Genomic DNA, 14,648 nt, shown 5'->3' on the forward strand with positions numbered 1-14,648 from the left:
AAATATGTAATACACACACACACACACACACACACACACACACACACACACACATACACGTACACATAAGTATGTATATAAGTGCTTATATATATTTGTGTTTATTAAACCTTTCATATCAGCAAATATAAATCAATCACATTTAAGTGACAGCTTAATGTTCACTTTTGAATATTAGTCATTTACTTAATGAGGTGTAGCTGATGAGTACTTCTTTTTTCTAGTTTTTTAATTACTGCAAACTGAGCCACAATAAATATTCTAACGTGTAAGTCTGTACATTTGTACAAGTATGCCTTTCAAAATAATTATATTGAATCATCAGCTATTATCATCTTCAAAATTCTGTATCAATTTATGAAATCTTTACGTGAGATGACATTGAGACTATCCTCAGAGCATTTTGGTAAGATGCTTCAGAGTATATCCCTGTGCATATACTAGTAATAAAAATAACATATCAGTTGTCAATAATCATCCTGTGAATTAAGGACTCAAACCAAAGGTCCTTATCCTCATGGAAACTGTGCTGACAGCTGCCCAGCAGTTGGGTTGGGTCATGTGATGAAAGAGGAAGAAATATGCAGGAAGGGCGCTGGAAAGAGAGGCAATCTGAAGAGGATGAAACCTTTCTCTGAGAAACTAAACTACAGAACCAAATTCTCTAACTTAGGCATAGTTCAACTTCTTCAGATACCGTCCCACAATTGGCAGAACAGAAAATGGAGACATAAAAAATAATGTAAAATAATAAAACTCTCTTGAAAAAGTTTGTTTCTTATCAACTTAAATGTACACCTAGCTGATGATCCAGCAATTCTGCATCTAGCCAGTTGTCTAAAATAAATGAAAATATGTCCTCACAAAGATTTGGCTATGATATTCATAGTACGTTTACTTATAGCTACTGATGACAGAAATATACATCAAGAGAATTCTGTAGTATTAGGAAACACTGTTCAGCATTCACTAATTCATTTTTAAGGAAAAAACTACCATGAATAATGAGAATCAACTATATATTCACACAAGAAATAATTCTTTGCAGAGAAAAGGAACAGACTACTGATGGACACAACATGGTTGAATCTCGGATACATTACACTGAATGAAAGCTCTGACATCAAAAGTGCATACTATATGATGCTATCATATCGTGTTCCAGAATGGATAAAATCAATAGTTATAGAAATCCCAACAAGTATTTCCTCCTTGAAAAGCTGGGAAAATTATGTGAGAATTCTGTTGTATGTCATTTCTTTTTAAATTGCTGAATTATATTTGGTTGATTGTATTTAGAATGTAGGCCTCTATGTTAATGAGAAATATTAATTTTCCTTTCTTATAAATTTTTTATCATGTTTTGGCCTCAAGGTAATTTTGATTATCATAAAATTATTTGAAAAATATGCCCTCTTTTCTTATTACATGGGAAAAACTGCATTATTTTCTCCTAAATTGCTTGGAAAAAAATAATCACTGAGGACCTCTAGGTCTGGAGTTTTCTTTGTGAGAAAGTTTTTAATTATAGGTTTAGTGTTTTTAATAGCTATAAGACTACTCAGAATTTCTACTCCAGTTTATTCAATTTTTATTTTATTAAATGTATTTTTATTATAGAGATGCAGGATACAAGTTATGTATTAGCTACATAAGTAGGGTACATGCAGGTGAAGTTTGGGCTTCTAACTAGCCCTCACTCCACCTCATAGTGGACCAGGGACCCTTTGTGTTCTCAAATGCTCCCTACCCTCCTAACTCCCTCCCTCCCCTAGCAGAGCCCAGCAACTGATGATCCCACCCTTGAGTTAATATAACTAGTGTTCGGGGCCCAGTTATAAGGGAGAACATATTTTTTACAGCTCTTTGTTTCTGTGATAGTTCATTTAGTGTGATGATTTCCAACTCCATCCAAATTGCTGTGAAGTTCATGATTTTATTCTTCTTTAATGCTGTGTAATACTTCATCATGGATATGTATCACATTTTCTTTATCCAGTCCACTTTTGATGGGTAGTAGAGCTCCATGTGATTCCATGTGTTTGTCATTGTGAATAGTTAGCAATAAACACACGTGTGCAGGTGTCTTTTTGGTAGAGTGATTTATGATCCTCTGGCTTTATTTCCAGGAGAGGGATTGCTGAATTGTACAGGAGATCGATTTTTAGTTCTTTTAGGAATTGTCACACTGTTTTCAAAGAGGTTTAACTAGCTTGCAGTCCCACCAACAGTGTAGAAGTATATACCTTTCTCTACACTCATACCAGCATCTGTTGTTTTTTGCTTTATTAATGATGGCCACTGTTACTGGAGTGGTATCTCATCTGAGTTTTGATTTGCATTTCTCTGACAATTAGTGAAGCTAAGCATTTTTTCATGTGTCTATTGGCTGCTTGTTTGTCAACTTTTGAGGTGTGTCTGTTCATGTCCCTTTGCCCACTTTTCAACGGGTTCCTTATTTTTTTTTCCTGTCACGTCATTAGGCTTCCTTGAAGATCCTGGATATTAAGCCTTTGTCATGTATATAACTTGCAAATATTTTTTTCCAGTTCTGTGGTTTGTCACTTTACTCTCTTATGGTTTCTTTTGGTGTGCAAAAGCTTTTCAGTTTTATTAGGTCCCACTTACCTATCTTAGCCATAAAGCATTCATTTTGGAGACTTGGTTAAAAATGTGTTGCCTACTCTGATGTGCACAAGGGTGTTTTCTACAATTTTTTCTAGGATTTTTATAGTTTGAGGTTTTACATTTAGGTTTTTGATCCATTTTCTGCTGATTTTTGTGTATGGTGATAGGTAGGGTTCCAGTTTCATTTTTCTGTGTGTGATTAGCCAGTTTTCCCAGCATAATTTGCTAAATATGGTCTCCTTTCCCCATTGATTTTTATTGGTGGTTCTGGCAAAGATGAGTTTGTTGAGTGACTGTGTGTTTACTTCCAGGATCTCTGTACTGTTCCATTTGTCTATGTGCCTATTCCTATACCAATACCATGCTGTTTTGGTTACTGTAGCCTTGCAATAAAGTCTGCAATTGTGTTACCTCTCATTTTGTTCCTTTTGCTGAGGATTGTTTTGGATATTTGTGCTCTTTTTTGCTTCAATATGAATTTCTGTATTGTCATTTTCAGGTCTGTAAAAAATGATGTTGGTAATTGATGGGTTGGGTAGGATGGACAATTTGATAATATCGATTCATTCGACTCATGAGCATGGGATGAATTTCCATTTGTTTGTGTCATCTTTGATTTCCTTGAGCAGTGTTTTGTAGTACTCATTGTAAAGGTCCTTCACTTTTCTTGTTAGGTGGATACCAAGTTATTTTATTTTTTTGTGACAATTTTGAATGGGATAGTGCTTTTTATTTTGTTCTCCACCAGCTTGTTGTTGCTGTGTAGAAATTCAACTGTGGTTTGCACATTGGTTTTGCAACCCAAGACTTTACCAAAGTAATTTATCAGTGCAAGGAGGCTTTTCAGACACCCTAGGGTTTTCTAGTGATAGAATCATATGGTCCACAAAGAGGGATAGTTTAACTTCCTCTTTTCCTATTTGGATATCACTGATTTCCTTCTCTTGCCTGATTGCTCTGGCCAGGGCTTCCAGGATTATGTTGAATAGGAGGGGTGGGAGTGAGCATCCTTGTCTTGTTCCGGTTTTTAGGGAGAATGGAGCTTCTACCCATTGAGCAAAATGTTGGCTGTGGGTTTATCATAGATGGTTCTTACTGTTTTGAGGAATGTTTTTTCTATGCCTACGTGCTCAAGGATTCTTTTAAGACAGGATGCTGTATTTTGTTGAATGCTGTTTTTCTGAATCTAATGAGATAATCATGTGGTTCTTAGTTTTATGTCAGGTAATGTGCTGAGTTATGTTTATGATCTTGCAAATGTTGAACCAGCCCTGCATCCCAGAAATGAAGACCACCTGGTCATGGTAGATTATTCTTGAGATTGTTGTTGTATCTGATTTGCTAGAATATTTCTTGAGAATTTTTTGTCTATGTTCATGAAGAAAATTGTCCTTTAATTCTCTTTTTATGTTGGGTCTTTGCTAGGTTTGGGTATCGGTATGATGTTCGCTTCATAAAATGAATTACAGAGAATTTCATTGTTCTCAATTGCCTGGAATACTGTCAATAAGATTGACAGATTGCTCTTTCTTGTATGTCATGTAGAATTCAGCTGGGAAGTCATCTTGTGGAGGCCTTTTTTTGGTGGAGAGGTTTCTTATGACTGAGTCAATTTCCTATATGGTTATTAGTCTGTTTAGAATTTTGATTTCTTATTGTTTCAACCTTGAGAGGTTGTATGATGCCAGAAAGTTATCCATTTCCTTAGATTTTCTAGTGTATTTGCATACAGGTGTTCATAGTAATCTCTGATACTCTTTTGCATTTCTTCAGGGTCAGTTGTGACTTTTTGTTTTTCATTTCTAATTGTTTTCATGTTCTCTCTCTCTCTCTCTCTCTCTCTCTCTCTCTCCTTTTTAGTCAGTGTGACCAGTGGTCTGTCAATCTTATTTATCCATTCAAAGAACAAGCTGTTTGTCTTGGTGATCTTTTCTACGATATTTGTGTCTTCTATATACTGCAATTGTGACTTTATCTTAGTGATCTGGATTTTTCTACTGAAATTTGGGTTTAGATGATTTTGCCTTTCAACCTCCCTTAAGGTATAATATTAAATGGTTTACTTGTGATCTTTCTATTTTCTTGATGTGCACATGTAATGCTATGAAGTATCCTCTCAACACTGATTTCGTGGCATCCCAGAATTCTGATAAGATGTGTTTTTGTTTTCATTGTTTCCAGAAATCTTTTTGTTTCTGACTTGATTTCCATGTTTACTCAGAAGTCATTCAGCAGCATGTAGTTTAGTGTACATATCTTTGTGTGTTTGGGAGGAATATTATTGGTGGTTACATTTATTTTTATTCCACTGTGATCTAAGATGATGTTTGGTATTATTTCAATTTTTTGAAATTTGTTTACACTTGATTTATATCTGAGAATGCTATTGATCTTGAAGTATGTTCCATATGTTGATGAGTAGAATGTATACTGTGCAGATGTTGAATAGAATGTTCAGTAGCTGTCCATTAAATGCATTTGATTGAGCATTAAGTTTTCAGATCTCCTTGTTGGTTTTTTGCCTCAATGATCTGTCTAGGGCTGTTAGAAGGCTATCTGGGGCTGTATTGAGATTTATGTGATTTGTGAGTGTCAAAGTCTTGTTTTAGTTTATTTAGTAGTTGTTTTCATAAAACCTGGTGCTCATGTGTTGGGTGAATTTGTGTTTAAAATGAATATTTCTTGCAGGTGGATTGAGCCTTTTATCATTATGTAGTGTCCTTTTTAACTTTTCATGGTTTAAGGTTAGCTGTGTCTCATTTCAGAATACCTACACCTGCTCTCTTCTGTTTTCCATTTGCCTGAAAGATCATTTTCCAGCCTTTAACTTTTTACTTATGGGTGTCCTTTGCAGTGAGATGAGTTTCCTGGAGGCAGGAGAATGTTGGATCATGCTTCTTTATCCAGTTTGTCATGCTGTACCTCTTCAGTGGCACATTCAATCCATTCACCTTCAAATTAATTATTGAAATGTGAGAAATGTCCCTGTCATAACGCTCTTAGTAGGTTGCTTTGCTTCTTTTTTGCTTTTGTATTTATATATGTGTGTATTTTAATTTTTGTGAGTGCTCTGTATTATCTGCAACTCCTGTGCTTTAATGTACTTTTGGTATGCCTGTGACCATTCTATTTTTAAAAATTTTTCTGTATTCAACCACTTCTTAAGCTTCTCCTGAAGGACTTGTCTGGTGGTGGCATATTCTTTTGAGGATTTTATGCCTAGAAGAATTTAAATTCTTCATAAGTAGTGAAGCTTAGCCTGAAAGGGTAGGAAATTCTTGGCTGAAATTGTTTACAATTAAGAATGTCAAAAATGGAACTCCGGTCCCTCTGGTTTGGGTGTTTCTGCAGATAAGTCTGGAGTGATTCTGATGAGTCTTCTCTGGTAGGTCTGACCTTTCTCTCTTGCTGCCTTAGGATTTTTTCTCTCATGATTACTTTGCTGAGGAAGATTACTATGTGTTTTGGGGATGGTCTTCTCATTTGATACTTTTGGGGGTTCTCTGAATCTCTTACACTTGAATGGTCATCTCTCTAGCAAGACATGAGAAGTTTTCTTGGATGACCTCATGGTATTCTTGCTCCATGGTGTTCTCAGTTTCCCTTTCTTCTTCAGGGATACCAATCAGGTGTAGATTTGGCTTTTTGACATAATCCAGCATCTCTTGAAAGGCTTTGCTCCTTTTTTTTTTTAGTCTTTTTTCTATATTTTTGACAGACTGGGTTAGTCCCATATTTCTGCCTTCAAGCTCTGATTCTTCTTTCTTCTGCCTGATTGATCCTGCTCCCTATGCTTGCTACAGTGTTTTTAATTTCCAGGATGGAGTTCTTCATTTCCTTTGGTTTTTCTGAAATTGGCCAACTTCACTATTGCTTCATGTAAGACTTTCGTGAATCTTTGTTTCTAGTTTTTCATGGTGCTCTTTACTCATTTTAGCCATCCAGTCTCTATGTTCTGTGAATGTCATTCAGGGCAGGTGGGTCTAGGGGGTTTTCATTGATTGTGCTCTAATATTTGCTTTTTCAGGTGCTGTCTCTTTAAGACTCAGGGGCTCGCCTATATTTTTTCATTGATTCTTCTTTATTTGTGACAAGTTTCTCTTCCCTATCTTTCCTCTTTGTGTTTGTTGCTCTGAAGTTACTCAATGATCCTCTGTTCTGGGCCCCTTTCTGTCACTCAGTATAGGTTATTCAGTGAGAGAGATGGGGCACACACTTCTACTCTGTTCTTCACCCTGTACAAGTCTTCTCTGCTGCAAATTTTCTCTCCTGCTGTTAATCCAGTCACTTTGATTTTCAGATCCTGTTGGAAGCACTCTGTAGAGAGGGGGTGGGGGGATAGATCCCCATCTGCCATCTGCAGTTTGCAGTCAGAAGTCTTCCCACTGTGAAATCCTTCAGGTGTCTTTCAGGAGATTCTTGGATGTCTTTCATGTCACTCTCTCCCTGTTCAGGTTTGCACTCAGCACTTGAAAGAGCATGAGGCCCCTGCCATGGGGGTGCACAGGGTTGTAGGTTTGTAGGTTGTTGTTGGTTTGCAGGTGATTCTTCTTGATCTGGAATAGGGCATTGCTGCCAATTGATGGCTGCAGGCACCAGCTGAATTCAATCTGTAGGTGAAGTTTCTGACATAGAAGTCAGCTGCTGGGCTTTACTGTCAAAAGGCATGCTCTCCATGGTTATTCAAGTGTGGGTTTGTTCCCAATGCTCCACTGGTGGAAGGTGGACTTTCAGTGTCTGTTGAAGGGTGAGTTTACTCCCCAGGCTCTGCTGGCAGAAGACACAGTCTTGGTGGCTGTCTGGGTGTGGGTTTGTTCCCCATTCTACTTTAGCTCTGGTTGCCTGCCACTGTGCCCTGACCAGGACTCCTCCCACATGGGAACAACTAGTGCTCAGTTGAGAGGGGAGGAACTGACTCAAAGCATCACAGTATCACTCACCCTCTTGGGTTCACAGAAAAGGGCTTCAGTTCCTATGTGAGCTTGACACATGGCAGGGGATAGGGCACCTAGATTCCAACATCTGCCACCAATTTCTCATCTTTATATGTTCAAGGAGACTTTATATGTTCAAAGAGACTTTTGCTGGGTGCAGGGTGCTTGACCCATCCAAAATTGTTCCGGTTGTCGCTGTCAGTCAGTAATTGGGTCTCTGTCTCAATAAGAGAAGCACCAGTCTGCTGGTCCAGGGTGTCCATCTTAGATCTCTCTGTGTGTCCATTTTAAAAATTTAAGTGAATTGAATGATTCATCTTAATTGCCAAGTTTGTTGTTATAAAGTTGCTCATAATATTCATATTTATACTTTCAAGGCTGATTGTTATCTATTTTGATATCCCTTGTTTCTGATATTGGTAGTTGTGTGCCTTTTTCTTCCCTTGAACATTTTTTTCTATGAAGTTTTCAATTTTATTCATCTTCTCAAAGATTGCATTCAGCTCTGTTGATTTTTTCCTCTATTGCTTATCTGGTTTATATTTCATGTTCATGAGACCTTTTTCTCCCTGTGTGTCTTCATATGGTATTCTTTTAATAACATACCAGTCATATAGAATTATGGGCCCACCCTATTCCAGTACAACCTCATCCTATCCAATAACATCTGCAATAATCTTATTGCCAAATAAGTTAACATTCTAAAATACTGGAAGTTAAGTCTTTAGTAAATGAGAGTTTAAAGGGAAAAAGCTCAACCCATAGCAGATAACTTGGGTGCCACCAATGTTTACATTTCTAGCTGCTATAAACATTATATGCAGGTTTTTGTGTGGACATAAATTTTCAACACATTGGGTATATGTTAAGAAACACAGTTGCTGGATTCTATGGTAAGAGTATATTTAGTTTTGTAGAAAATTATTGAATTATCTTCCTGAGTGGCTGTACCACTTTACTTTCTCACCAGCAATGAATGAGAATTCCTGTTGGTCTACATCCTCACCAGAACTGGTGGTTTGGATTTTAGCTGTTCTACTTATTCTGTTGTGGTATTTCATTGTTATTTTAATTTGCAGTTCCCTGATCACATATGATGTGCAACAGCTTTTCAAATGCTTATTTGTCACTTGTATATGTTTTTAATGAAGTGCCTTTTCAGAGTTTTTGCCCATTTTGTAATCAAGTAGATTTTCTATTGCTGAGTTTTGAGCTATTTTTGATACAAGTTTTGTATTGCATATGTGTTTTGCAAGTACTTTTCCCCAAACTGTGGCTTTTCGTTTTATTCCCCTAACAGTTTTTGAAGGTCAGAAATTTTTAATTTTAATAAAATATATTTCAACTACTTTTTTCTGTCACATATTATGTTTTGGTGTTGTATCTAAAAAGTCATTACCAAAGCAAAGGTCATCTAATGTCTATGATGTGTTCTTAAATTTTATAATTTTGCCTTTCACATTGAAGTCTATTATCTGACTTGAGTCAATTTTTGCAAAAGACTGTGTCTGAATTCTTTTTTTATTTCTTTCCTTTTTTTCTTCTTTCATTCATTTTGTTTTAATATTTCCCATTGTGCCAACAACATTTGTTGAAAAAAAAAAAGCTATTATTTCTCCATTGTATTGCCCTAGTTCCTTTGTCAAAAATTTTGTATGAGTCTGTTTCTGGACTCTATCATGCTCCATTGCTCTATTTCTCTGTTATTTTGTCCATGAAAACAAAGAATTTTTAAAAATTTACCAGCTTTTTTGAGGTGTAGTTGATATCTAGAAAACTACACACATTAAAATATACAGTTGTTGAGTTTGGAATCTAGAAAACTATCTAGAAAACTACACACATTAAAATATACAGTTGTTGAGTTTACAATCATGAAGCCATCATAACAATCAAGGCAATAAATTATTTATCACTTGCAAAAAGACCCCCTGCCCCTTTATTGTTGTTACTGTTGTGGGTTTTATTGTGATAAAAGCACTTGCCATGATATATACCTTCTTAACAAATTTCTAAGTGTCCATTCCTTAAGTTGTTTTTTCATTTTGTTCATTATTTCCTTTGCTGGCCAGAGTGTTTAGTTTGCTGTAGCCCCACTTGTCTATTTTTGCTTTTGTATAGAATATTGTGCTAATTTTGCATATATGAGCATTTTTCTTTTAGTAAAAACATAACCCTGTGATTACATTGTTTTGGATAAATTTTGCATTTAATTTTATGTTAAATTTACAGTATTTATTATGTTTACTTTACTGGGTTTCTTTGCTATGTAATCTACAATTTTCAAAGGTTTTCTTGTATTTCTTTTTCTTTTTTTTGTGGAAAGAAGTTTTTTATTTTTTTATTTATCATATTTTTTATTTTAAAATTGTGGGGTACAGTTAAGGGTTAGGTATACAAATATGCATCGTTCAGGCACCCTTGCTGATAAAGCATGTCCCGCCATCCCCAGACAGATATTGATACTGTTAATCCCACCACCCTTGCCTTCTCTGCCCCCCCATAGATTCCCACCACTGTCGGATCCTTTTCTTATGTATTACGATAGATGTTCAAGGTCCACTTATGAGTGAGAACATGTAATAATCAGATCTTTGTTGCTGTGAAAGATCACTCCGTATTATAGACTCTAGTTCCATCCAGGTTGCTGAAAAATTCATGATTTTGTTCTTTTTTTATAGCTGCGTAGTATTCCATCGTGTATATGAACCACATTTTTTAAATCCAGTCCTCTTTTGATGGACAGCATGGTTGGCTCCAGGTTTTTGCTATTGTGAACAATACTGCAATAAACATGCGTGTACAGGTATCTTTTTCACAGAGTGATTTGAGTTCTTCAGGGTATATTCCCAGTAGGGGGATTGTGGGGTCATATGGGAAGTCGATATTTAGAGTTTTAAGGAATCGCTACACTGCTTTCCACAGAGGTTGCACTAGTTTACACTCCCACCAACAGTGTAGAAGTGTTCCCTTTTCACCACATCCTCTCCAGCATCTATTATTTTTTGAGTTATTGATAATGGCCATTCTGACTGGAGTTAGGTGGTATCTCAGTGTAGTTTTGATTTGCATCCCTTGATGATTAGTGAAGCTGAACATTTCTTCATGTGTCTGTTGGTCGCTCATATGTCTTCTTTTGTGAAGTATCTGTTCATATCTTTTGCCCACTTTGTAATGGTGGTTGTTGTTTTTTTTTTTCCAGCACGTTTGAGTTCCTTGTAGATCCCAGATGTTAGGCCTTTGTCAGACATGGAGTTGGCAAATACTTTTTCCCAGTCTGTGAGCTATCACCCTGCTCTCTTGAGGGTTTCTTTGGCTTTGCAGAAACTTGTCAGTTTAATGAGGTCCCACTTATCCATCTTATCTCTTATGGCTCATGCGTTTTGGGGCTTGTACAGGAATTGAATGCCAGTTCCATTTCCATAAGGGTGAGTCCTGCATTTTCTAAGGTTCTTATGGTTTGAGGTTTTACATTTAGGTCTCTGATCCATTTAGAGTTAATTTTGTGTATGGGGATAGATAGGGGTCTTGTTTGAGTCTTCTGCATGCAGTCAGCCAGTTTTCACAGCACCATTTACTGAATAGGTTCTCCTCTCCCTAGTGGTACTTGGTGGAGGCTTTGTCGAGGATGAGTTGATTGAGAAATTGAGGTTTTGCTTCTGGAATCTCAATTGTATTCCATTGGTCTATATATGCCTGTTCCTGTACCAATACCAAGCTGTTTTGATTATTGCAGCTTTACAGTAAAGTTTGAAGTCTGGTAATGTGATACCACCTGCTTTGTTTTATTTTTGTCTTTTTTGTTTGTTTTTGGTTTTGTTTTTGCTTTGCTGAGGATTGTTCTGGCTATTCTTAGTCTTTTGTGTTTCTGTATGAATTCCTGTATTGTTTTTTCTAGGTCTGACAAGAATGTTGCCGGTAATTTTATGGGTATTGCATTAAATCTGTAGATTTCCTTAGGTAGGATGGACATCTTCACAATGTTGGTTCTTCCAATCCATGAGCGTGGGATATTTTTCACTTGTTTGTGTTATCTTTGATTTCTTTGAGTAGTGTTTTGTAGATTTCATTGTAAAGGTCTTTCACATCCCTGGTTAGGAAGATGCCAAAGTATTTATTTTTTATTTTTTATTTCTTTGGTGGCTACTGTGAATGGAATTGTATTTTTTATTTGGATTTCTGTTTGTTTATTATTGCTGTAAAGAAATGTGATTGTCTTTTGCACATTTATTTTATACCCTAAGACTTTGCCAAAGTCCTTTATCAGTGCAAGCAGGCTTTTGACAGATTCTGTTGGGTTTTCAAGGTAAACAATCATGTCATCTGCAAAGAGAGATAACCTGACTTCATCTTTACCTATTTGAATACCCCTGATCACTTTCTCTTTTCTGATTGCTTTAGCCAGGACTTCCAATACTATATTGAACAGGAGAGGAGAGAGTGGGCATCATTGTCTTGTTCCAGTTTTCAGGGGAAATGGTTCCAATTACTGTCTGTTTAGGAGTATGCTAGCTGTGAGTTTCTCATAGATGGCTTTAACTATTTTGAGGTATGTTCCATGTATGATGAGATGTTCAAGGGTTTATCAAGAAGGGATGCTGGATTTTATCAAAAGCTTTTTCTGCATCTAATGATATAATCTTGTGGTTTTTGTTTTGACATCTGTTGATGTATTTAATTACATTTATGGTTTTACAAATGTTGAACCAGCCTTGCATCCCAGGGATGAAGCCTACTTGGTCATGATGGATGGGTTTTGAGATGTGTTGTGGAATTTGGTTTGCTAGGATCTTGTTGAGAATTTTAGCATCTATATTCATCAGAGATATTGGCCTGTAGTTCCCTTTCTTTGTTGGGTCTTTACCTGGCTTGAGTATCAATGTGATTTTGACTTCATAAAATGATTTGGAGAGAGTTTCATCTTTCTCAATCACCTGGAATACTTTCAGTAGGATAAGTATCAGCTCCTCCTTAAATGTCTTATAGAATTCCACTGGAAAGCCATCTTGTCCACGGCTTTTTTTTTGTAGGTAGTTTTCTTATTACATAGTCTATTTCCTTGATTGTTATTGGTCTACTTAGGGTCCCGATTTCTTCTTGTTTCAACCTAGGCAGGTTATGTGATGTAATAAAGTCCTCCATTTACTTAAGGTTTTCAAGTTTGTTTCTATACAAGTGTACACAGTAGTCTCTAATTATCTTTTGTATTTCTTCCGGGTCAGATGTGACTTCACTTTTGTGTTTCTGATTGTGTTTATTTGGGCTTTCTCTCTCTCTCTCTCTTTTTTTTGGTCAGTCTAGCTAGGGGACTATCGATCTTGTTTATCCTTTCAAAGAACCAGCTTTTTCTTTCATTGATTTTTTTTTTTTGTATTATCTTTTTATCTTCTATGTCCTGGATTTGGGCTTCTATTTTGGTGATCTGAATTCTTCTGCTGAAGTTAGGATTTTTGTGGTCCTGCTTTTCCACCTTCCTTAGGTGACTTGTTAGCTGTTAATTTGTGATCCTTCCATTTTCTTCATGTGCAGTTGCATAGATATGAATACCCCTCTTACTACAGGTTTCATGGCATCCCAGAGATTTTGGTAAGATATTTCATCATTTTCATTTGTTTCCAGATATCTTTTAATCTCTGTTTTGATTTCATCAGGAGTTGTTTATCATCATGCTATTTAGCATCCATGTCTTTGAGGGTTTGGGGGGAACCTTGTTGGTGTTGATGTTTATTTTTATTTTTATTCCACTGTGGTCCAAGGAGGTGCATGGCAGAATTTTGATCTTTTGAAATTTGCTCATGCTTGATTTATGGCCAAGTATGTGGTCAATCTTAGAGTACATTTCATGCAGTGATGAGGAGAATGTATATTCTGTGGTCGTTGGATGGCATGTTCTGTAGGTATCAATTAAGTCCATTTGGTCAAGAGTCACATTGAGATTTCAGATCTCGTTGCTGATTTTTTGTCCTGGTGATCTGTCTAGTGTTGTGAGTGGGGTATTGAAGTCCCCAGCTATGATAGTGTGTTGGAATCAATATCCTTTTTTAGTTTACCTAGAAGCTGCTTTATGTAAGTTGGTGCTCATATGTTGGATGCATATATATTTAGGATGGATATTTCTTATTGAAGGATTGAACCTTTTATCATTATGTAGTGAACTTCTGTCTGCTGCTATTCTAAGAGTATTTTGTCTGAGATTAAGATCATGACTCCTCCTTCTTTTGTGTTCTGTTTGCCTGAAAATTTGTTTCCCATCCTCTTACTTTGAGCCTATGAGTGTTCTTTCTAGTGAGGTGAATCTCTTGTAGGCAATAAATTGTTGTCTTTTGATATTTTATCCATTTTGCCATTCTATTTCTTTTCAGTGGTACATTTAGTCCATTTACATTCAGGCTAACTATTGAAATGTAAGAGTTGATCCCTATCATAAGGTTCTTACAGAGTTGTTATTGTTGTTCCTGCTTGTTTGTTGTCTTTCTTTTGGTTTTGGAGTTGGTTCATGTGTGTTTTTAATCTTTTGCCTATACTCTTGTGAAGAATGTTGTTGTTCTTTTTTCTTTTTCTTCTGTGTTCAATACTTTCTTAAGTGTTTATTGTGAGGTGGTCTGGTGGCAGCGTAGGTTCTTAGGGATTGGATATCTAGGAAAGATTTCAATTCTCCCTCACTGATGAAGCTTAGCTTGGCTGGGTAGATTATTCTTGGTTGAAATTGTTTATCTTTTAGAACTTTGAAGATAGGGCTCCAAGCTCTCCTAACCTGGAGGGATTCTGTAGATAAATCTGCTGCTACTCTAATTGGTCTTCCCTGGTAGGTAGTCTGACCTTTTCTCTTGCTGCCTTAAGGAATTTTTCTTTTATACCTACTTTGTTTAGGTGAATTATTATGTGTCTGGGATTTTTCTCTTCTCATTTGTTTTCTTGCAGGGGTTCACTAAATCTCTTGTGCTTGAATTTTTGCATCACTGATGAGATAAGGGAAGTTAGGGAAGTTTTCTTGATTGATTTCATCAAATGTTTGTTCCAGTGTGACCTCTGTTTCTCTCTCTGCCTCAGGAAGGCCAATTACTCTTATGTTTGGTCTCTTGAAGT

This window comes from Carlito syrichta, unplaced genomic scaffold, assembly GCF_000164805.1.
Source record: "Carlito syrichta isolate Samal-C Ts95f unplaced genomic scaffold, Tarsius_syrichta-2.0.1 Scaffold303563, whole genome shotgun sequence".
Lineage (NCBI taxonomy): Eukaryota > Metazoa > Chordata > Mammalia > Primates > Tarsiidae > Carlito > Carlito syrichta.